General features: G+C 46.7%; 1 pseudogene; it reads left to right on the top strand.

Moving 5' to 3' along the window:
* Positions 1-13282: 13282 nt before the first annotated feature.
* Positions 13283-13927, top strand: LOC101039204 (large ribosomal subunit protein uL13 pseudogene; annotated as a pseudogene).
* The last annotated feature ends 9679 nt before the right edge of the window (positions 13928-23606 follow it).

Raw genomic sequence — 23606 nt, forward strand, 5'->3', positions numbered from 1 at the left:
TTTCTCCCTCCCTTTTCTTCTTTCCTTCTCCCTCCCTTCCTTTCCTCCCTCCTTCCTTTTTTCCTTTTTCCTCCCCTCTCCTCTGCTCTCTTTCCTTCGTTCCTTTCTTTTTCTCTTCTTTCCTTTCTCCCTCTCTCCCCTCCCTACTGTATCATGCATTCATTCATTTATTCAACAAATATTGATTGAGCATCTACTAGTGCCAGCCCTTTATCCTCTATTCTAGAGGATACAATGGTAAATGTATTGGTTATTCTCTGCTGGGTAACAAGCCACCCCAATACTAAGTGTATAAACTTAGTTTGAAATGGCAATAATATTGCTTGACTCAAGATTCTGTGGTTGGCTGAATAATTCTTCTGCTGGCCTCATCTAGGCTTGCTCATCTGAATGCATTCTGCTAGAGGGTCAACTGGGCTGGAAGTCTTAATATAGCTCACTTGTATGAGTCTGTCAGTGCTGGGTATTGGTGGAGTGCCTCAGTTCTCTAGCAGGTGGGAGTTAGGTTAGACTAGCTCCCTTAGAAGGCAGGAACTAGGACTTCACCACTGGATAGGAGGAGTGGCAAATCACAAAGCAGAGGGACATGTATCAGGATGACAGGAATCTGGCACAATGTGGCCGTATTTTGCATTTCACCATAGTAAATGAGATGAATGGGGTTCCTACCCTCATGTAGCTTGCAGTCTAGTAACAACAAGTAGCAATGACAGTTCACACTTGCAGAGTTCTCACAATGCAATAAGCAAGGCACCATTCTCAATGATATATAAGCATTAAGATATTTCATCTCCTAGCAACCTCATAACATCATAGTATAAGCCCTATTATAATATGAGCCACAGGCGACCTGCCTTACTCCAGGATTGTTAGGGGCTCTTCTCCATGGAAGGGGTGATAAAAGAAGCATCAAGGGAAAAGGGCAAGGGTGGAGAGAAGAAAAAGGGTGCCATGGGAAAAGTCACTGAAAGGTAAGATTTTGTTTGAGAATTGCCATTGCCTACAGTCAAGTGAAATCAAGACCAAGTAAAGAAAGTTGCCAAGTCGGGCAAGAAAAAAGGGCATTCACCCCATCCCAAGACAATTAATCGGGAGATTCTGAAAATAAAGGTTATTGCTTAAAACTCCATGAATGAAATTAGATGGGCAGATACCAAACGGGAAGAATTATTAACAACATAAATTGATTCAACCATGTATTCATTCAACTACTGAGCACCCACTAGATTCTGCAGTTCCAGGCCCTTATATACCCCAATAGAAGCCTACCTAGGAGAGTATTCTCTAACATGGGTTTGAAGTTGATTCCATTTTCGCCGTATTTTTTTCTTTTTTTTAAAAAAAATCTTGAGTCTTTTTGCACATAAGCATATTTTTCTCTTAACAGCATATCTTGATAACAATCATCAGTCTGATAGGTCTAGCTCATTCTTTTTGAACAGATATACACCAATATTCACTTAAATCTCAATGGATTTTAGGTTGTTTATAATTTTACCCTATTGCAACCACTGCTACCGAGTGCATCTCAGTTATTGCTTCTAGGCACATGGAGAAGTATTTCTATAATCTACAAGCAAGATTATTTCAACAAATGGTATGTGCATTCTCAACATTTTAGTAGCTATTGCTATGACACCTTCCAATAAGGCTGAACCAATTCGCATCTTATCAGCATATTATGAGAGTATCCACCCTTTTGCAAATCATTAAATTAACAATCTGAGGGGCAACAACAACAACAACAACAACAAACCCACAAAAAAACCCCACAAACCAACAGCACAACAATGAAAACAACAAAAACCCCATTTTGTCACTATTGGGTTAGTTTGAATTTGAATTGTCCTAATTTCCAGAGCAGTCCTTACCAGTTTTCAAGGGGCCACATTTAAGAGACACCACTCATATTTCAGTAGTAATTTCCTTCAGGAAATTGCCCAGTTTTTTTTAAAGTTTGTGGATAAACTGAGGGTTAAACTGTTTCCAAATGAAGTTTAAGGTTTACAGTGAAATGTATGACTCCAAAGGATATCCAAGTAGCAGCACAGAGCAGTTTCTTTTCTTTCCTTTTTTTTTTTTTTGAGACTGAGTCTTGCTCTGTCACCAGGCTGGAGTGCAGTGGCGCAATCTTGGCTCACTGCAACTGCAACCTCTGCCTCCTGGGTTCAAGAGATTCTTCTGACTCAGCCTCCTGAGTAGCTGGGACCGCAGGCACATGCCACCACACCTGTCTAATCCTTTTTTTTGGTATTTTTAGTAGAGACGGGGTTCCACCATGGCCAGGATGGTCTCAATCTCGACCTCGTAATCTGCCTGCCTCAGCCTCCCAAAGTGCTGGTATTACAGGCATGAGCCACCGCATCCAGCCAAAGCAATTTCAAAGAACTTATAAGGCTCCTATCAGAGTGAGAGCAGAGATGAACAGCGGACCCATGATTTGTCGAGGGCTTATTTATTACAGAGTTATTTTTGGGATAATAATACAAATAGGCAGGCCACCTTACTTCTGAGCAAAATAAACATGATAATGTTCTCTACAAGAAAAGATGTCAATATCCATGGTGATAAATAAATGTATGCTTTATCATTTCAGAAGTTGTTTATGGAAAGAATGACTCAGCAGGAAATGCAGATGAGAAACCACAGGAAATCTGGACTGGGCTTTTGACTGGAGCAGGTTAAATAAAAGCCATTATGCTTTACTTTATGCCTAGACTTTGTATTTTAAATTTAATCACATCGATGTTGTAAGTGGCATAATTTTATTACACATAAAATTGATGAATACAATGCCTTTTTTTCTCATTAAAATTACTCCAAATTGGGCTGAAATGTTTCTAAATGCTCAGACTGAAATGTGGTGAAGTAGTGGGTGGGGGTAGAATATATCCTTGGTAAGTTATTAGGTCCTTCTTCTTATGGAATTTCATATTATGTTACTAACAGAGAATGCTGACACCCCTCTTTGAAGACTCACATTTATAGCAGAATGGTATTTTCTGTGGTGGTTTAGGGATGTGATTATTTGTAAACTGAATTTAGGAAAACAACCATGTAGTATATCCGTATAAAGCCTTAATTTCTTGTACCAAGCTAGCCAATCCATAAAAAAAAAAAAATCTATTGAGTCTTCCTATCGAATGCCTATCAGTTAATCCATTCCTCCCAATGTCTACTGCTAGTCCAAGGCACCTCAGTGATGTCTTGCCTGGAGCCCTGCAGAGGCTTCCAATGGGTCTTTGAGAATCCCCTCTAGCTCTGCGGTTTGGTACCTTCTGGCAACCAACACCCAAGTCGTACTTGATAAAAACACCCAACGACTCAAGGGAAAGTGACCCCTTCTCCAATCCAGGGCTGTCCTTTTGGCTACTCGAAGCCAGTTAGGGCAGTGGCTGGTTTGGAACAAGCAAATGAACTACAGAGTGGGCTGTAAATCCACAAATCTTCATAAGTTATGTCTCCGCTTAAAAACCTCTCACTCAATGGCTTCCTGAGTCTTTTAGGATAAAAGTCTTAATAAGGTCCTTTGTCATCTGTCACAGTGCTCTAGCTTTTCCTTAAAGCATCCTCCCAATGTCTGGGCTCCAGCACAGAGCTCTTCCCTGAGTTGCTGGAAGCTCTGAAATTGGTTGTTCCAAGAGCCTGCACACAAAATGATCATTTCGTTCCACAGACTATAGCAAGTGTTGAAATAACAATAATAATTATAATAATAATAGTGTCACTTTGCTTCAATCTTCTTTCTACTTTCTTTGTTCATACTACTCTTTCAGCTGCTCGGTAAAATCTTCCTATGTTCCCTTCCTCTGAGACATGGGAAGCTTCCCTTTTATAGGTTCTCAAAACACCCTGTATTTTCTCATAACCCTTATGTATTAGTCCGTTTTCACACTGCAATAAAGAACTGCCTGAGACTGGGTAAATTATAAAGGGAAGAGGTTTAACTGACTCATACTTCCTCATGGCCAGGGAGGCCTCAGGAAACTTACAATCACGGCAGAAAGGGAAGCAAGTACCTTCTTCACATGGTGGCAGGAGAGACAGAGCCCAGGGGAAGCTGCCACTTTTAAACTATCTGAGAGCAGAGGGGAAACTGCACCCATGATGCAATCACATCCCACCAGGTTCCCCTTGACATGGGGGGGTCACAGTTTGAGATGAGATTTGGGTGGGGTCACAGAGCCAAACATATCACCTTACCACAGTTTCGAAGAATTGCCTTGACAGTTTTGAGGCATACTGGTTATTTTGTAGAATGTTCCTTTATTGGGATTTGTTTGATGATTTTCCTCAAAAAACTGGGATTGTGAGTTTTGGGGACAAAGACTTAACAGAGGGAACATGTCCTTATCACATTCTATGAAGGGTGCCAACAATGAACAGAATGTCATTACTCATGGTGACCTGGGTTATCTGGCCAGGGTCGTGTTTGTCATGTTTTCCACTTCAAAGTTCCCCTTGTAGGCCTGGAGCTGTGACTTGCACCTACACTCTTGGCCCATTTGGAGGTTGTAACAGGAAGACTGCTTGGGGCCAGCAGATGGAGAGCAGCCTGGGCAACACAGTGAGACCCTGTCTCTACAAAGATAAAAATTAGCCAGGCTTGGTGGCATGCATTTGCAGTCCTAGCTACTCAGGAGGGTGAGGCAGGAGGATCACTTGGGCATGGGTGGTGAAGCTACAGTGAGGCGTGATCATGCCAGTGCACTCCAGCCTGGGTGACAGAACAAGACCGTCTCAAAAATCAATCAATCAATCAAGTTACTCTTTCGTCCCCTCTCTGGAAGAAAGTCATGGCATGCAGCCCACATCTAAGCAGGGGGTGTTATGTTCCTCTTGCAGTGCAGTTTTCAGGAAGCTCGGGCAGAGCTGTCAGGGAGTCTATGGGTCAGGGTCCCCCATCAGAGGAGTCCCGCATTCCCCAGGAATGGGCCTGGCTCAGTGTTTCTTTCATGCTCAGTCACTGGCTGGGAGCAGCTTATGGCAAGCATGGCCTTGTTGCAAAAGTGGGAGTGGATTTCAGGATTCCGCAGGTGGGGCTGTGGGCTGTTACACTCCCTGCAGTCAGAGATCTGCAAGACATCTTCTCATAGAGGCCTGGGAAATGGGCAGCAGCTGCATGTAGCAATCCTATTGATAGCCCAAGCTCAGGTCCCAGCCAACCACTAGCATCAACTACTGGTCACACTAGAGGTGGGGCCTGCAGCCTTCCAGCCCTGGAGTAGGGACATGCCCTTTCTGCTTTGCCCTATACAGACCTCCCAATGCAGGGCAGGCAGTCCCAAACTGGGGCTTAGCCTGGGAGGGCTTCACTCAGGAAAGAATATGAGAGTGAGCTAGTGGTGGAAGAAAACAGCTTTATTGAGGCAGCAGTGTTATAGCTCTGCGGCTGGTCCTCCAGAGCAGGGCTATCACAAGCAGTGTGCCATGAGTAGCAGCTCAGGGGCAGGTCTGCAGTCACACTGATACCCACAGATATGGTTTGGCTGTGTCTGCACCCAAATCTTATCTTGAATTCCCACGTGTTGTGGAAGGGATCCGGTGAGAGGTAACTGAATTGTGGGGGCAGGTTTTTCCTATGCTGTTCTCATGACAGTAAGTCTCACTAGATTTACAGTTATTGTAAGTGGGTGTTCTCCTGCACAAGCTCTTTGCCTGCCGCCATCCATGTAAGATGTGACTTGCTCTCCTTGCCTTCCACCGTGATTGTGAGGCTTCCCCAGCCACAGGGAACTGTAAATCCAATTAAACCTCTTTCTTTTGTAAATTGCCCAGTCTGTGTATGACTTTATCAGCAGCATGAAAACAAACTAATACACCAGGCGTCCCCAAACTTTTTACACAGGGGGCCAGTTCACTGTCCCTCAGACCGTTGGAGGGCCGCCACATACTGTGCTCCTCTCACTGACCACCAATGAAAGAGGTGCCCCTTCCTGAAGCGCAGCCCACCCACAGGCTGTAGTTTGGGGACGCCTGTAATACACTCACTTTTAAGTACATACAAACTAAAGGAAGGATTATGCAGAAATCTTAAGAAAAAGGGTAACTTCTGGGTCATCAGGTCATTGCCATGGAAAGGGGCAGTTACTTCCGGGTGCTGCCATGGCTATAGTAAACTGACATGAAACACTAGTAGGTATGTCTTATAAAAAGGTGCTTCCGCTCAGTCCCTGTTTAGCTAGCCCTCATTTGGTCCAGTGTCCAAGCCTCACCTCAAGAGTTGAGTCCTCACCCCCACTGGAGGGATCAAGGGTTGTTTATGCTGCCTAGTTTTGGGTGCTGTGTTACAAAGCACAGGCAACTGGGACACTGCTTTTGCTTCCAAGAGACCTGCCTGTCCCTTCATGGAAATGCCCCTATTTTGCTTAGACTGGGTGTGGTGGCATCTGTGATGCTGACCCAAGTATCCTGAAGACACTCCTTGACCTGTGGATTAGGCAGACACTGGAGCCACTGGTGAGAAATGCTGAAAAGATTCTGCTTCGATAACAGCAAAAACTAAGCAATCACAGGGGATTCTTCCAACCCCGGGGCTCGGTTGTCCTGGATCCAGGCCATGGGCATTTCTTTTCATTGGTAAAGGCAATTTACAACTCATTCTCACCTTCAAAAGTGCTTTTCTGGGAAGGGATTGTGCCACTGCGTAGAAAGAAGAGCCACAGCATGACTGAGAAGCTTTGTCTCACCTGGTTCTGTTAGAGGCATCCTCTCACCTAGCCAGGGACTTACAGTACCTTCTGAGCTACTCAAATAGAAATGGTAAGACCAATAGTCTGATACAAAGAACCTTCTGGCAAGGACATTAGAACTAGCATTTTCAGCTTATATAAAGAAATGGAAGCATGATTTTAAGCAAACAAGATTTGCTGATCGCTAATGCATTCCAGAGTGTTTATTCACCACCTTTCAGAAAATTAGAATTTCTGTTTAAACAAAAGATTTTCTTCTCATAATCTATTTATGGCTGACATTGCAAAAGTCATTTTATTATGCGAATCAAAGTATGACAAGTGGAAAACGAAGGTCAAGGCAGACTGGATGATGAGGGTCACAGGTGGGAGAGGAGCACTTATTGGATTTTGTTTCCCGGCTTATGCAAGCCCCTTCCCAGGGAGGCAGCCAAGGGAGAGGAGTAAGAGCAGAAGGGGAGGAGGGAGGGCTGGAGAGAGGAGGGCAGTGCTAGGACCCATTCAGCATCTAATTCTTCCAAAAGGAATTTCAGTTTCACTCTGGAATCTCCCCGTGCTCAAAGCAATCCAGCCCTCAGGAGAAGCTGCTCTAACCCCTGGCTCTAGGATGAGTCTGTCTCCTCCACTGGCATCAAGAGATAAGGATGTGGTGTGCATTAATGTAAATGCTGGAGTCACACAGCTTGGGTTAAACTTGTAGCCTATTTACATGCTGTGCAACCTCAAGCAAGTAACCCCACCTCTCTGGGCCATAGTTTCCTTGGCTGTAAAGTGTGTGGATGATCATTACAGACATTTCATAGGGCTGTAAGAGGACTGAATTTATATTGTAAAGTGCTTAGGATGATACTGGGTACAGAGCATTTTGCTACATAAAAATCTCAGTCTCATTGTCTTTATCAGTATTTGGTTCAGAAACGGATATGTGGCTGTCTTCCGCTAAATCTACCTGAGTGACATCTGTCCTTCAGACTTCTGGCTTTGTGAGGAAAACGCCTCCCTATTGGTGTGACCCAGCGTCAAGGGGGTCTCTGCTACCCGCTACTGAAGCCTTCCTCCCTGAGGCCTTCCACAGCAAGAAACTCCCTCTACTGCTGGCTATGAGTTCTCAGCAGTTATCCTGCACACTTGGGAATTTTTGTGACACAAGAAAATGAAACCTACAACTTACTCACAAACACAACATTCTATGCATGCTAAATACACCTGTTAATGACACTGGCATAATGGTATCTTTTGTAGATACTGATTCAAACGTGTTGGGCTTTGGAATTTCACTTTGTTATCAATACCATCTCCTTCCCCACAAAGGTCTCTAGTAAGTGCTCAGGTCCTGAGAAGTTTGTAGGCGCTGCGCCATTTACACCTAATGAGCAAGGCGGTTCCTTCTCGGATGTCCCACAAACTTCACCCTGCAGCAGGGCGTCCAGGCTGCCATCTCCTACAGCCGTGATTTCGAGAAAGAAACACCCCTTGCTACCAACGCTGGGCAAAGCACTCTGCTGGGCCTGGCTCGGCCACGCAGCCACCTTCAGATCAGGGTTGTGGGGGCCGTCATGTGACCCGAATAAGTCATATGGCTTTTTGCCAGTGCCACGTGGGAGACAGCCCTAGTTCACCTTTTCCATTAGCCAAGGTGACTTCTCAGCTGTATGGAGTCAGGCTTTTGCTATAATGATATCCTGTCCCTAAAATGACGAGACATGAAACGGAGGCGCCCTCGACAAGCATCACTGGCTGGACACAGCCCCTCGGCCCTACCACATGCTCATGGCTGGGATGTTCGGCTCCAGTGCCTCAGGCAGGGACCCAGGATGGGGCCGGCTCTGTCATCTCGGCTCACAGCCCTTTGGCCCAACTAAGTCACAAGGCCACGCCCCTGGCAAGAGTGTGTGGCTGACGCTCCACCCACTGTCCTCCTGTCCACACAACAGGGGAGCCAGGACCTGGCACGCGAATGCAACCAGCACGCTGCCTGCTATTGAGCCTGATGACCATGACTTGAATTGCCCGCCTGGCTCTGGCATGCCATGCCCTTGGCCGGGCTGCCACAGGGCAGAATGCAATTGACAGACTCACCGTTAGAATACGAATGTCTCTGTCATCCTGGGACCCCTGGGAACTGGTTCAGGGAACTTGTGAGCATCCCTCTCCCAGGACGCCTGCAGCTCTGTCACCATGGGGAAATGACGGAAAATGTGGGACACGGCTGTTCTGCCTGTTGGGAATTAAAACAGAAGACAAAGTTGATTACAGAGATTACATGTGAATGTATGTGCCTGTTCAAAAACGCAAACAATAAAGCAATGTACAAAATAAAATGAAATCGCCTTTCTCCCTGCCTCCCTGTAGGCAGACGCTGTGACGCCATCCTTCAGTGCTGATTTACCTGCACGCCTGCTTTCTACTTGAAAAAGTGGACGGCAAACAAAAGAGGAAGGGGCATGGAGGGAGGAGCGGGGAGGGGGCCAGGGAGCAGGTCACTCAGGCCTGGTCAGCACCTCGGCCTCCCTGTGCGCAGTTCCCTATAATCCAGGCCCAGCCACCCCAGCGACTCTCTAAGCCTCTGGCTGTGGGCTAGTTAGGAGGAGGCTCTCCCTCTTCCCAGGCTGCTGTTGGCTTCCTAGAGCTTCTGGAATCACACAGAGATGAACGTCTCTAAAAATCTACCAAGGGCCAGACATGGTGGCTCATGCCTGTAATGCCTTTACTTTGGGAGGAAGAGGAGGAGAGATCACTTGTGGTCTGGAGTTCGAGACCAGCCTGGCCAACATGGTGGAACCCCATGTCTACTAAAAATACAAAATGAGCCAGGTGTGGTGGTGCATGCCTGTAAACCCAGCCACTCAGGAGGCTGAGACAGGAGGCGGAGGTTGCAGTGAGATTGCACTATTGCATTCAGCCTGGATGACAAGAGCAAAACTGTCTCAAAAATAATAAATAAGAATCTACCAGGATTCCTTATGCGGACACGCAATTTGACGCGGCAGGTCGGAGGGGATGGCTGTGCTTGCTATGTGTGGCCTTGCTTTAGTGAGGACTGAGCCCCTATTCCCTCGCTGGTGTCAGGGCCCAGTGCCTGTCCAGGGCCTGGTGCAGCTCCATCATCCCCTAACAGACAAGTGCAGAGCACCTTCTTTCCCAGGCTTGTGCCCTCACTGGTCACAGGGCCGAGGAGTGGGGAGGACAGTGGTCTGTGCAGGATGGCTCAGGTCCCAGAGGCCTTCACGCCAGTCCCAGGGGACAGGCTGTTCAAAGTGTAGCTCTGTCACCCAGCTGATCCTCTGACCTCTCCCTCATCTTCAAGACCAAGGTCTCAGCTCCCTTCTCTCTGAGTCTTAGCCAGGACTAAGTATTCTGAGGGTCTCTCCCTCAATGCAATTGGACCATGAAAATGATAAACCCTTGACCTGTTTCGACTCACCCACCCTCTACCTTGCCATCGGCTTCTCTACTCTCTGATCTTCCAAGGAGGATCTGGCTTGGAGTAGTTTAGGGTAAGCTTTCATCAAGTAGAATCTGAGGTGAGTCAGAAGGGCTGCAGGTTCCTGAACACAGACACACCTGGGAAAGCGAGGCGTTCAGCAAGGCTCAGGGAAAGACCCTATTGCTGGGCCCTGTGGCCTCTTCACAGCAGCGGAAAACTAAAATAAAGACTTCTGCAGTGTTTCTCAGACAGCAACGCCATCCTGGGACTGCCTCGCATGGCTCCCAACACTGCACACCCTCTGCTGCTAGCATGGATAGGGCAGGAGTGCCCTGGGTGAAGGGACGCCCTGCAAAGCTGGGGGTAGGGGAATTGCTGATCGAAGAAGAGGAGAGAAACTCACTACATAGCCTCGAGGAGCAGATACCACAGCACAGAAAGCTGGCGTGCCAATTACAAATGGTGTGACGCTGTTCTGAGTTTTCCAAGCCGCATGCACGCTGTGGTAGTCCCAGTCACTGGCACGAAGCTCCCCGTTCACCGTTGCGGCACTGTAGGGTCCCGCATTAATTTCCTGGGGCCACGGCAATAAAAATACCCCAGACTGAGGGGCTTAAACAGCAGACATTTACCCTCTCACAGTTCTGGAGGGGAGAAGTCCAAAATTAAGGTGTTTGCAAATCCACGCTCCTGGGAGGACTCTTCCTGCCCCTGCAGCTCCTGATGGTTCCTGGCTCCCAGCTGCGTCACTCCACGCTCTGCCTCCATCATCACGTGGCCTTCTCCCTGGTGTTTCCTATCTGTGAAAATTACCTTCTTAGAGGACCCTAGGCATTAGATTTGGTGCACACCCTAATTCAGTATGACCTAATCTCCACTTGATTACATCTGCAAAGAACCTGTTTCCAAATAAGATCACATTCACTGACGTCGGCAGTCAGGACTTCCACACATTTTTGGGGGTTAACCTTCCCATGTCCCCTGCCTTTATCACTTCTGTAAACTCTGCCCTGACATCTGACCACCAGCAGCTGCGCTTCTTTGTTCAAGAGCTTTCTGCTGCTGCTGGAATTCACACTATCACCCATTCCAGGGAATTAGCACCACCACTCCTCCACCCCAGGAGTCCCCAACCGTGACTGACAGGTGTTGGTATATAAATCCCCAAGGCCCCTTTGTGTAGGAGGACTAAAAAAATAAAACCCCCAATTTTCAACACTTGCTCTTATTTGGCAACAAGATAAAAGTGAGACGTCGACTGATGAGCTGGTCAGAGAATCCACGTGGAATGTCAGATCTGCCTCTGACCAGCTGTGCGACCTTGGGAAAGTTCATTCAACAAATAAATATTGGAAGGGTGTGCCAGGCAATATCCAGGATATAAAGGAATAACAAACAGTTCAGGCCTTCTTGGTGCTTACAGGCTAGAGAGAAAGACAAAGAGGCACACAGATACACATACCACGATGATAAAAGCTCTGAAAAGAACAACGTGGTATGAGAGAAGAAACCGGAGCACCAGGCCAGGTGTGCAGGATTTGAGCAGAGCTCTCTGAGGACGTGATGTCTGAGCGGAGATGGACGTACCTGGAGGTGTTCGCCAAGTGAGGGAGGGGTGCGGTGGGAGGATGGCATTTCTGCCAAAAGCAATGGCATAGGCAAAGGTCCTGGGGTGGAAGGGAGGCCAGCACATCTCAGAAACCGCTCGCGGACTTTTATTTACTCTTCCATTGAGAAATGAAACAATATATACAAATTGCCCACCTTTCAGGTTATTGGGAAAATCGAATGAAATACGGCACAGGAAAGTGCCTACAAAACATCCTTCTTTCCAGCCTTGGGAAAACGTCACAGGGGTCTGAAGCTTCTCATCCTGGGAGCTGGGCAGGGCTGAGCGGGAATTTATATCGTCCTCCAAAGCAATTACTTCATGCTGCCTCTTTATTTGCATGCAGGTCATGTGCCTCTTAGGTATCATTTCTTGGGGCATTGTTTGCTTTAGTTTTGAGAATTAGGAGTAAATTATGCAGGCTTCCTGCCAGACCTTCTAGCAAAGTTGTCCTCTGGGTTTGGGGACTTGCCCAAATCCTGGGGCTTTACTTACACAACGCTGCCCTCTGCTGGCCACTGATGGAGCTCTGGGCACCACTCTTGAGCAGGGCAGGACACAATACCACGTGGGTAGCCTTCATCCTGGCTTTTGCTGTTTCTGGTTTGAGATGGGGCTTCCACTCGCATTGAACAGTCAATGGACTTCCCTTCCTCTCTTCTCCATTATTCCTTTCACCCAATAAATGAGTGTTTAAGCTCCACCCTAAGCATGGCACGTTCACAATCTTACCGCAATCTGCACACAAACTTGGAGATAATTGCTGCTATTCCTTTCTCAGAAACGAGAGCCAGGAGGCTTGTGGTGGTCAGATGGCTTTCCCAAGATCATGAGCAGTGAAGCTGGAAAGCAGGGCTGGCTTCAGGTGCCTGCGACCTAGGCACAGGGCCCTGTGCTCAGTTTAATGTTCTGCTGTTGACATCTTGAAATTTTTTTTTTTTTTTTTTAACACAATACCTTGCATTTCTTGGCCGGGCACGGTTGCTCCTGCCTGTAATCCCAGCACTTTGGGAGGCCGAGGCAGGCAGATCACAAGGTCAGAAAATTGAGACCAGCCTGGCCAGCATGGTGAAACCCCCATCTCTACTAAAACTACAAAAATTAGCTGGGCATGATGGCAGGTACCTGTAATTCCCAACTACTTGGGAGGCTGAGGCAGAAGAATCATTTGAACCCAGGAGGCTGAGGTTGCACGATCACACCACTGCACTCCAGCCTGGGCTACAGAGTGAGACTCAGTCTCAAAATAAACAGACAAACAAACAAACAAGCAAACCAACCAACCAACCATGCATTTCCATTTTGTACTGGGCCCGGCAAATTATGTGTCCACTCTGCTGTTAGAGCTGTGGGTTCCAACCAGACCTCCTTCACTCCAACCCCAGGGCTTTACTACCTCCTCTGGGCTCTTTCTAAAAGGCACACCTGGCAGCTCAACGTTTAACTCCCGAGACAGCGCTCCATTGTCTACAGGATAATGCAGTTGCGAGAATATTTAAACCGAGTGCACACCTTAATAAACAGATACCTGCTTTCCCGGGGCAGCTGCCGAAGATGGCAGAGGGACGGGTCCTGGTGCTGGATGGTCACGGCCAACTCCTGGGCCGCCTGGCGGCCGTCGTGGCTAAGCAGGTACTACTGGGCCAGAAGGTGTTGGTCCTACGCTGTAAAGGCATCAACCTTTCTGGCAATTTCTACAGAAACAAATTGAAGTACCTGGCTTTCCTCTGCAAGCCGGTGAACACCAACTTTTCCAGAAGCCTCTACCACTTCCGGGCATCCCACCACTTCCGGGTGCCCCACCACTTCCGGGCCCCCGGCCGCATCTTCCGGTGGACCGTGGGCGGTGTGCTGCCTCTCAAGATCGAGCAAGGTCACACTGTCCTGGACCGCCTCAAGGCGTTTGACGGCATCCCACCGTCCTACAAGAAAAAGCGGAGGGTGATTCCTGCCGCCCTCGAGGTTGTGCGTCTGAACCCTACAAGGAAGTTTGCTTATCTGGGGTGCCTGGCTCACGAGGTTGGCTGGAAGTACCAGGCAGTGACAGCCACCCTGGAGGAGAAGAGGAAGGAGAAAGCCAAGATCCACGACCGGAAGAAGAAACAGCTCAGGAGGCTTTGGAAACAGGCCGAGAAGAACGTGGAGAAGAAAATTGACAAATATACAGAGGGCCTCGAGACCCGCGGACTCCTGGTCTGAGCCCAATAGACTGTTAATTCCTCCAAAAAAATAAAAAATAAACAGCTACGTAGTAGGTAGCCAAATTTTGCCACACTAGTCGTGAGACAAAACTGACAAAAAAGAAACATGCCACAATTTTTTGGAGTTTTTTTTTTTTTTTTTTTTTTTTGAGACGGGCTCACTCTGCTGCTCAGACTGGAATGCAGTGTCACGATCTTGGCTCACTGCAACCTCCGCCTCCTGGATTCAACTGATTTTTCCACCTCAGCCTCCCAGGTAGCTGAGATTATGCAGGCATGCACCACTACACCTGGCTAATTTTTGTATTTTTTTTGGTAGCAACGGGATTTCACCACGTTGGGCAGGCTGGTCTTGAACTCCCGACCTCAAGTGATCCACCTGCCTCCCAAAATGCTGGGATTACGGGCATGAGCCACCGCATCCAGCTGGTGCAATAATTTTTGAAACAAATTTTGGCCATTGGTGTTATTGGCAGGGAAAAATGAATATTTCCACAAGGAATCTGATGATAATGCTGGCTTCTTAAAGGGCTTTGAATGTTGATAACACAGGTTCTTTGAGGACACTTTGCTTTGGAGACATTGGCCCATCTCAGTGGGGGCCTGGAGCCCTCTTTTCCTGGCAGTGTCTTGTGACATGTGCCATGCCAGATCCCCTGAGTCAGAGATAGCAGAAAGCAAGCAGAGTCACACGTTAGTAGTTGACTTTAGGTGGTATTCAGGTGTTCACTGCAGAAATTCTTTTAGCTTTGTTGAATGTTTAAAATTTTTCATAATAAAATGTTGGAAAAAAAACTTGGTTCAAATTTATTCCCCCCCCCTTTTTTTTTTTTTTTGCAATTTTCTGTTTTTCTTTAGCTTCTCTTTGATTACTCAAGTTGCCAGCCCCAGAGCAATTACTTTCTGCAAACAAGTTCTCAGAAGCCTCAGATGAATTTTGGACCTAATTTAATTCCCAATTTACTTGCTTATGGAAAAAAAAGACTTAGTTTCTTCGCACCACATCAACCCTTGGTGTACCAGTTTTGATTTCTTTTAAAAAGCTGGCTATAAGAAGCCAAGCCAGGCAGCATGAGATAGCCCCAATGAATTAACAAAAACTGGCGGGGAAAGGGGTGTTCAGAGCTTGCAGGACAATGGCAAAACCCATACACAGACAAAGGAAGCCTGGGAGGGGACAAGCACTCCCGGAAAAAGGGAGAGCGCGGATGGTGCCTATGATAACGTGCAGACAGGAGCGAGCTGTCCAATGGGCAAGGGTGAATGAGGCCAGTCAGAGCCTCTCTCTGTATCTAACACGTGGCCTGGTGGTTCCAGGCACAGGGTTGGTAAAACAGGTACAGATTTGTCCTTTAATTTGCATCCTCCCCAGAAGATATGTTGACATCGTCACCCTCGGTATCTGCGAATGTGACCTTATTTGAAACTAGCGTCTTTGCAGAAAATAACTAGTTAAGATGAGGTCATCATGGATTGGGTGAGCTTTAATCCAATAACTGGGGTCCTTATAAGAAGAGGTTAACTTGGACACAGACACACTGGGAGGAGAACAGAATGTGAAGACACGCGGACACGGAGGGAAGAAGGCCATGTGATGATGGACGCGGAGATGGGAGTGATGTGGCTGCCAGCCACGGGCTGCTGGGAACCACCAGGGCCACCAGGAACCATTAGGAGCTACCAGGACCCGGAAGAGGCAACAAAGGCACCACCCCTCCCCTAGAGCGCCATGAGGAACAGAGCCCTGCTCACCCCTTGATATTGGATTTCTGGCCTCCAGACCGTGAGAGGGCACGTATCTGATGTTTTAAGGCCCCTGGTGTGTGGAACTTTGTTAGGGCAGCCCCAGGACAGCCACACACAGGGTAATGGTGGAGCCCCAGAGAGGTCTGCAGAGTGGCAGCTTCAGGGTTTAGTATGACCTTGGTCTGCCCTTGGTGTCAACAGCCACAGTCCTCCTTGGTTGTTGTTTCTGTATCTTGATCCTAAAACAATGACTTGTCTTAGAGCAGAGGACTGTGTCCGTCCATTTGCTCTCTACTCCTCTCTTCTGCAGGCAGCCTAGAGACACGAGGGGTTCTGGGAAGCCCAGCTTATCCTGGAGTCAAACCGTATCAACATTACTGGTAAAGAACAAAAAGCAACCAGGAGGAGGTGGGTCAGCCATGGGACCTCATGCGAAGACAGCTGGGGTGCAACCGTGGGCTCTCTTGCCTCCTGCCTTCTGGGACTCAGGCCCACGCAGTGGCTGGTGCCTGCTGGGGAGGTGGGTGTGTCTCACCTGCTTTGGGAGCATGCTTTCCAAACTGCTTTCTTGGTGAAGTTCAGCTTCCCGGGTAGATTGGCTAGCAGAGAGAATTCCTTTATACTTTGATTTCTCACTGAACATTAACACGGAGCCCAGTGCGTGGAGGAGCATGCTGTGGAACTCAGGAACGCAACCAGGGCTGGGCCAGCCTGGGGACCTGTTTGGGTGGGCGGGCAGCCCATGCGTCCTTTGTGCCTTCCTTCCCCTTCTTGAAAATACGTCCTGGGCTCAGAGCAGACGAGGTTGTCCCCCGGCTGGCCCTTAGTCAGTCAAGGTTATTTGGGTCCCTCTTGCTAGTGATGGCTGTGAGGTGGGCATGTGACCAGCACTTGGCCAAACACATAGAAGGGCAGGTCTGTTGGAAGATTACGGGAAAGTGTGTTGGCAGGTGGGGCGGGGGGAGAAGAGGGAGAGAGAGAGAGAAAAAAAAAAGTCAAAGCCCCCCTCATGCTGCCTCCCTGCCTTGGATGGGGCCTCCCCCTTGGATGTGTATCTGAGTTGGGATGGTTTTAACAAGGGAAAGCAGCAAGCCCATATCACACAGGCCTTCCCTTCCTCCCACAGGGGTAACGGTGCGTGGCCAGGTGTCCTTCAACTTTTTTTTTTTTCAAGACAGAGTCTCACTATGTTGCCCAGGCTGGTTTTCTTTATTTCCAAATAAGGCCATATCCACAGGTACTGGGGTTAGGACTTCCAACAGTCTTTTAAGGGGGCACAGCTAGGATGGACAAGGAGGAAAGGTTTGGGGCAAGGATGCTGGGTTGGCCCACAGAGGCGATGCTTATAGATACTGTGTAGCCCCGAGAAGAAAGTCACAGGCCCCACAGAGCAGTAGGAAGGGAGGGTGGGCAGAAGAGGTGACAAGTCTCCCACAGCACAGCCCCCTCTGGGCATCTCATGGGTGACATCACTCAGTATCCTCGTGATTTAAACCGTTTTTAGTCATTGCTTGCAGTTGAAAACATTCTAATGCTTTTATTATAGAAATAAAATATGTAATTGTAAGTACTTGAAGCCAGTTCGATTTGGAGCTAATGTATTACATGCTTTTCTTTCCACCTATAAGTAAAAGAAGTTATGCATTACTTACTTCCTTCAGGATCAGTGACCCAAATGATAAATGAGAATCTTGTTCTTTTTTCAAAACAGCAAATGTGATTGCTTTTTAAGTACATGAAACTGCTTAAAACTCACTGAAAGTTCAAATTAAACTGTGATTTTATAGCTATCTTTCCCATTATTAGTGAAATCTTGTTATTTTCACAAGTTAAATTCTATTTAAATACATTTATGTATTACAGAATTGTCAAGTGGCAGTTTAACCTGCTGAGGTAGTAGAAAAAAGTATGCCTAGATTAAAAGAATGCACTTACATGAAAATAAAGATAAATGAACTAATAAATTACTAGTTTTTAATAAATAATCTCCATATTGAATAACTTATTCTTCTGGTAAAATATTTACTATGCTCTTTAAAACCTTTTTAATCAACCGAAACACTCAGGAAGCTTTAAATGATTGGATATCCTTTTGTGGCTGAAGAATTGAAATGATTTTTTACTGAAGTACATTTTAATAAGAGGCAAATTGATTTAAAGTGATTCAAGTCTTCATGGAGTGAGGGCTCTTCACACTCAGTTCCTTGGGCTTAGGGGTGGACGCCTCTGTTCAGAAGGCGGAAGAGGTCACACTCGGTCCTAGAGCTTGGATGTTCTGGGTAATTAAGAATCAATTCCTTTTCAATTATTTTAGGACTAATCCAGGCCTGAGACTCCCAACATGCTCCCATTTCTCTACACAGTGCTTTTGTGCATGGAAAATAATATACAAAAACAATAAATGAGAAAATTTATTAAAAATATGAATATCCAGCCCGTCCCAGATATTCTGAATCAGGATCTACAAAAAGGGGTCCTGGGACCTGCATGTTAATCAGTCCCCATGGGCCTTCTTAGTTTGGTCACAGATCATTGTTAAGACTTGTCCGAGCCTGAGAAAATGAGAGTGGACCGGTGAAAGAATCTTCCAGGTATCTCCTTCTGAGGATGCTGGCAAAATGTGCATCTGGTGTAATCAACCTCCCTGATAAGGATTCTGATAGGAAGTCCTGCCCTGGGGATGAGGGCTCACAGACCCAGCGCTGACCCACAGTAACCATGAACCTCTTTAAAAGTCTACAAGCAAGACTGCATAATTTTGACAGATGGCTTTCAAAAGACTCTTTGCCTTTAAGATTCTTTTTTTTTTTTTTTTTGAGACGGAGTTTCGCTCTTGTTACCCAGGCTGGAGTGCAATGGCGCGATCTCGGCTCACCGCAACCTCCGCCTCCTGGGCTCAGGCAATTCTCCTGCCTCAGCCTCCTAAGTAGCTGGGATTACAGGCACGCGCCACCACGCCCAGCTAGTTTTTTGTATTTTTAGTAGAGACGCGGTTTCACAATGTTGACCAGGATGGTCTCGATCTCTCGACCTCGTGATCCACCCGCCTCAGCCTCCCAAAGTGCTGGGATTACAGGCTTGAGTAAGATTCTTAATTACGGCCCAGTGAACACAGGTTCTAATTGATGGGCATCTGAGCCTGGCCTGCAGGAGAGATGCCTATCAAGGAGAAAGGCTGATTTCTTTTGAGGGCATTGTTCTGTAGCATTTCCTGGACTTACCAGTCCTAGGCTTCTGTTCCATGAAGAATTCGGTCCAGTTTTTTGCCTCATTAAGATTTTAGAGCAGAATAAGTCAAATGATCTTGTTTTCAGGAGAACACATTCTTAAAAGAAACAGCCAGCCCTGTGCAGTGGCTCACACCTGTAATCCCAGCACTTTGGGAGGCCGAGGTGGGTGGATCACGAGGTCAGGAGTTCAAGCCTGGCCAATATGGTGGAACACATCTCTATTAAAAATACAAAAAGTAGCAGGGCGTGGTGGTGCATGCCTGTAGTCCAGGTACTCAGGAGGCTGAGGCAGAAGAATCACTTGAACCCTGCACTGCACTCCAGCCTGGATGACAGAGCAAGACTCTGTCTCAAAAAAAAAAAAAAGAAAAAAAAAAAAAAAAAAAAAGCCATATTAAAATTTCCAGAAATGGCTCCTCTGATGATTATTCATAGCCCATCAAAATTAACTGGATATTCTGCCTATAAGGCCTTTAAGATATTGAATATTTAAAGTTTCTTTGGGCAAACACTTACTGGGTTTTGACAGCAACTTGTAAAGACCAAGATAGGAGGTAATAGAACTACAGCAATGATTTACAAAGGCGTTTTTGAAGGCTGATTAGAGGGAGACGAATTCCAGCTGGAAAACTTTTTGATAATGTCAACAACTTTGGAGAGCTTCTGAAGAGTGAATGAGATGATACAGGTGAAAGCACCTAGTGCATAGCTGGCACAGGACCGGCAGGGAAAATGTCAGGCAGATCTGAAGCTGAATCCAGTTACCAAGTCATCACCTGTCAGGGAATTAGAAATCCTCTGATTCAAACAGTTGGGACACAATAGAACAGTTGAAGCATGCGTGACACATGGATTGAATTGAATGCCAGGTAACCGGGGCCAAAGCCCTGACTGTCCAAGTTGGAAGTGTCAGCTGGGTTGACACAAGCTTGGCGGAACCCCATGGAACTTGGTGAATTACATCATCAGACGGTCCGCAGTAGGCAGGCCTCTTGAATGCAATTCTCGGGACCTTGATTGTGCACTGGGGTCTAAAACCAACATCGCTGTCTGGCCCTGCCCACAGGAATTTGGAAGAGAGGCACCTCTGGTGCCGCCCAGTCTCGGGCCTTTGAAATGCTCCTTAGGTGATTCTAATGTGCCACCAACGTTGAGAGCCAGCTAATTCCGGATTTAACCAGTGTTCCCAGTGCTTATACTCTAGAAGCTATGCCTGGAAGGTCTGAAGCAAACACTGTAGCTTGTCTACGCAGTAGCCATTCTGATACAACCCTGGTTTTGTTCTTGTATGTCTCTACCTCTGAGGGTCCAGAAGCTATCAGCAGAGCCTTTACACCAGGCGCAAGTGGTCTCATGAATGGGTTAAGCTGGGATGCCTCAACCACAGCACTGCTGACACTTGGGGCTGCGCTATTCTTTGGGGTGATGGTTGTCCTGTGCACAGCAGGGTATTGAAGCAGCATCCCTGGTTCTGCCCTCTTGATGCCAGCAGCACCCCAACCTGAGTTGTGAGAACCAAAAAACAACCACACAGCTTAACGTATCATGCAGGTCCTGTATGCCAGAATCATTTAAGGCACCGGCTGTCTTTTTTTTTTTTTTTTTTTTTTTTTTTTTTTTTTGAGATGGGAGTTTCGCTCTGACACCAGGCTGGAGTGCAGTGGTGCAATCTCAACTCACTGCAACCTCCGCCTCGCAGTTCAAGTGATTCTGCCGCCTCAGCCTCCTGAGTAGCTGGGACTACAGGCGTGCACCACCAAGCCCGGCTAATTTTGTATTTTTTAGTAGAGACAGCGTTTCACCATGTTGGTCAGGATGGTCTTGATCTCTTAACGATCTGCTCGCCTCGGCCTCCCAAATTGCTGGTATTACAGGCATGAGCCACCGTGCCTGGCCCCTTCTTCACTCTTATGAGACAAAGGGAAAGAAGAAAGACATTCTCCAGCTGGACACACCCAGGTGGAACAAATCTGGAGTCTTGTTTTTTTTTGAGCCAGAGTCTTGCTCTGTCGTCCAGACTGGAGTGCAGAGACAAGATCTCAGCTCAATGTAACCTCTGCCTCCTGAGTTCAAGCAATTCTCTTGCCTCAGCCTCCTGAGTAGCTGGGATTACAAGTGCCCACCACTATGCCGTTAATTTTTGTGTTTTTAGTAGGGACAGGATTTCACCATGTTGGCCAGGCTAGTCTCAAACTCCTGACCTCAGGTGATCCACCCGCCTTGGCCTCCCAAAGGGCTGTGATTACAGGCCTGAGCCACTGTGTCTGAACAGATCTTGGTCTTAGTTTTACTGAGGTGCGCAATTTACTTGCCCCAGAGCTGCCCGCCCTTGGGATTTCTTGCCATGTGAAATAATACACCCTGCCATTATTCAAAGGGCTGATTTCTGCTATTGGTAGCTAAATGCTTCTAAGATGCTGGATCCTTAATCCAAACAATTCTTAATTATTGGGAAGCAATATCATTCTCTTTTGGAATGTGGACATTTTGCAAGACCAATGTGAATAAATGGTCAAATTCTGTTTCCTACTGTAGGGACACAGAATTTGACCATTATTAATTAGATTATTACTGTGAAGATTATTATTGGGAAGCGAGACAGTCAAGAGTGTTATTGTGAAGCAGGACAGCATCTACATGATGGGTAGGTAGTTCACGTATGTGGTGTATATATAAGCTTTGGCAAAATGCGGCTCTGTTGAGGAGACAGCCCCACATTACATATCATCAGTGTCAGGGATCCCACAGAGGCTGATGTTGTACAGCTTTTAGGTATCACTCAAACCCTAGGCAGGGGTCTGAGGAGCTTCCAGGCACCTCTTAGTGAGCCACAAGTGTGAGAACCAAGCCTTAGGATTTTTTTTTTTTTTTTTGAGACAAGTTCTTGCTCTGTCACCCCGGCTGGAATGTAGTGGTGTGATCACAACTCACTGTAGCCTCAAACTCCTGGGCTCAAGTGATCCTCCCACCTCAGTCTCCAGAGTAGCTGAGAGCACAGGTGTGTGCCACCACACCCAGCTAATTCTTCTATTTTTTTTTTAGAGATGGAGTCTCACTATATTGCCGAGGCTGGCCTTTTTTTCTTTTTTTAAATAAATGATGCCATCCTGACATGCTGGAACAAACTCTTCCTATTCCCACATTAATGTGTGGGGTTAAGTGCAATGTGCAGTCGCAATTCCTCTTTTTATTTTTGGGTAGATCCACTCTCCCCCTGCTCATTTTCATTCACTGAAGTTCTCAAGTGGCTGCAGCTAAAATCAGACACTTAAATTTAATACAAGATTCCAGGTGGTGGCTTCATGAGTCCATTTTAAAGTCTCTGTTGCCTTAAAAACAAAACAGAAAAACAAAAACCACCAAAAACACAGTGACCCAAAAGGATGGTAAGCTAAGAACAAGCCATGGAGGGGGAGTTCTTCTCCCCTGGGTTGGGTCTCAAGCAGTAATTTTTGTGGGAGACCATGACGGGTACAGGAATGAAAAACCAACGTGAAAACCTGTTTCTGTAGTTGTTCTCATTGAGGAGACCAAAAAGACACTGATCCAGGAGCACAGTTTTGTACCAGCTCTGAGTAAATTCCAAATATAAAACTCACTTTAAGTGTGTTTATTAATTTTAGGTCATGTTTAATTGAAAACACTACATTAGCCTCTTGAAACTAAATTTCAAGATCCAGCGAGAGTGGGGTTGTTAATTTCCAGACAGCCTGGACAGCTGAGATTTGAAACTCTCAGCTCACATGAAGAGGCAGAGGATCAGCTGTGTGAGTGAGCAGGGCAGGTGTGCAGCTGCGAGTCCATTCCAGGGCCATCATTACCAGCTGTGACCTCGGGCACTTGACTCCCAGTCTTGGGTTCCTTCTCTTTAAATGGGACTCATCATATGAAAGCCTAACTCAGTGTAGTCGTGAGGATTAAGCCAAATAGTGCAAACAAAATGCTTAGCACAGTCCAGCGGTTTATTATCAATGCTTTCAATTGTGCTAGCCGTGAACAATCATTAACTGTAGCCAGTTAACTTTCAGGGCTAGATGTGATCACATATCCTGCAAGTTCCTCCATTTTAATCTAATTCAAGATATATAATCTGCAAAATACAAAATAAAAGAGGAACACAGTCCCTGTTTGCTAAGGCTTCCATTTACTTTCCCTTGTTTGGAGGACTCTATGTTCCCATAGCAACAGTGCTAAGTAGCGGTTAGAATTCCCAGGACTCACAAGGGCCAATTAACTCTTAGTTACCTGAAGTATTGTGTGTTAGTCCTGATGGGGTCAAACGATGGTCTATTTTACTGGTAATGAAACAAAGACAAAATTGATATGAAAATACTTTAAAATCCTGTGGCTCAAAGGAGAGCAGGACCAACTAATGGCCAAATGAGGAAGCTGTGGGGCCACGGGGTTTGGGAGACAGGGCTTCATCAAATATAAGGCTGTTTTCCTTGCTGCAAGGGCCCTCAGCCCCCATACTCATCTGTATTTGTCAGCCCTCAAGGGAATCTTCACTGCCTTGTAAATGAACAACAGTTAGAGAAGGAATACTTCATACAGGCTTCATAAAAAAGATCGTTGGCCAAACACGGTGGCTCAAGCCTGTAATCCCAGCACTTTGGGAGGCTGAGACAGGAGGACTGCTTGAGCCTAGGAGTTCCAGACCAGCTTGAGCAACACAGCAAGACCCAGGTGTGGTGGCACGAA

Source organism: Saimiri boliviensis, chromosome 1 (assembly GCF_048565385.1).
Source record: "Saimiri boliviensis isolate mSaiBol1 chromosome 1, mSaiBol1.pri, whole genome shotgun sequence".
Lineage (NCBI taxonomy): Eukaryota > Metazoa > Chordata > Mammalia > Primates > Cebidae > Saimiri > Saimiri boliviensis.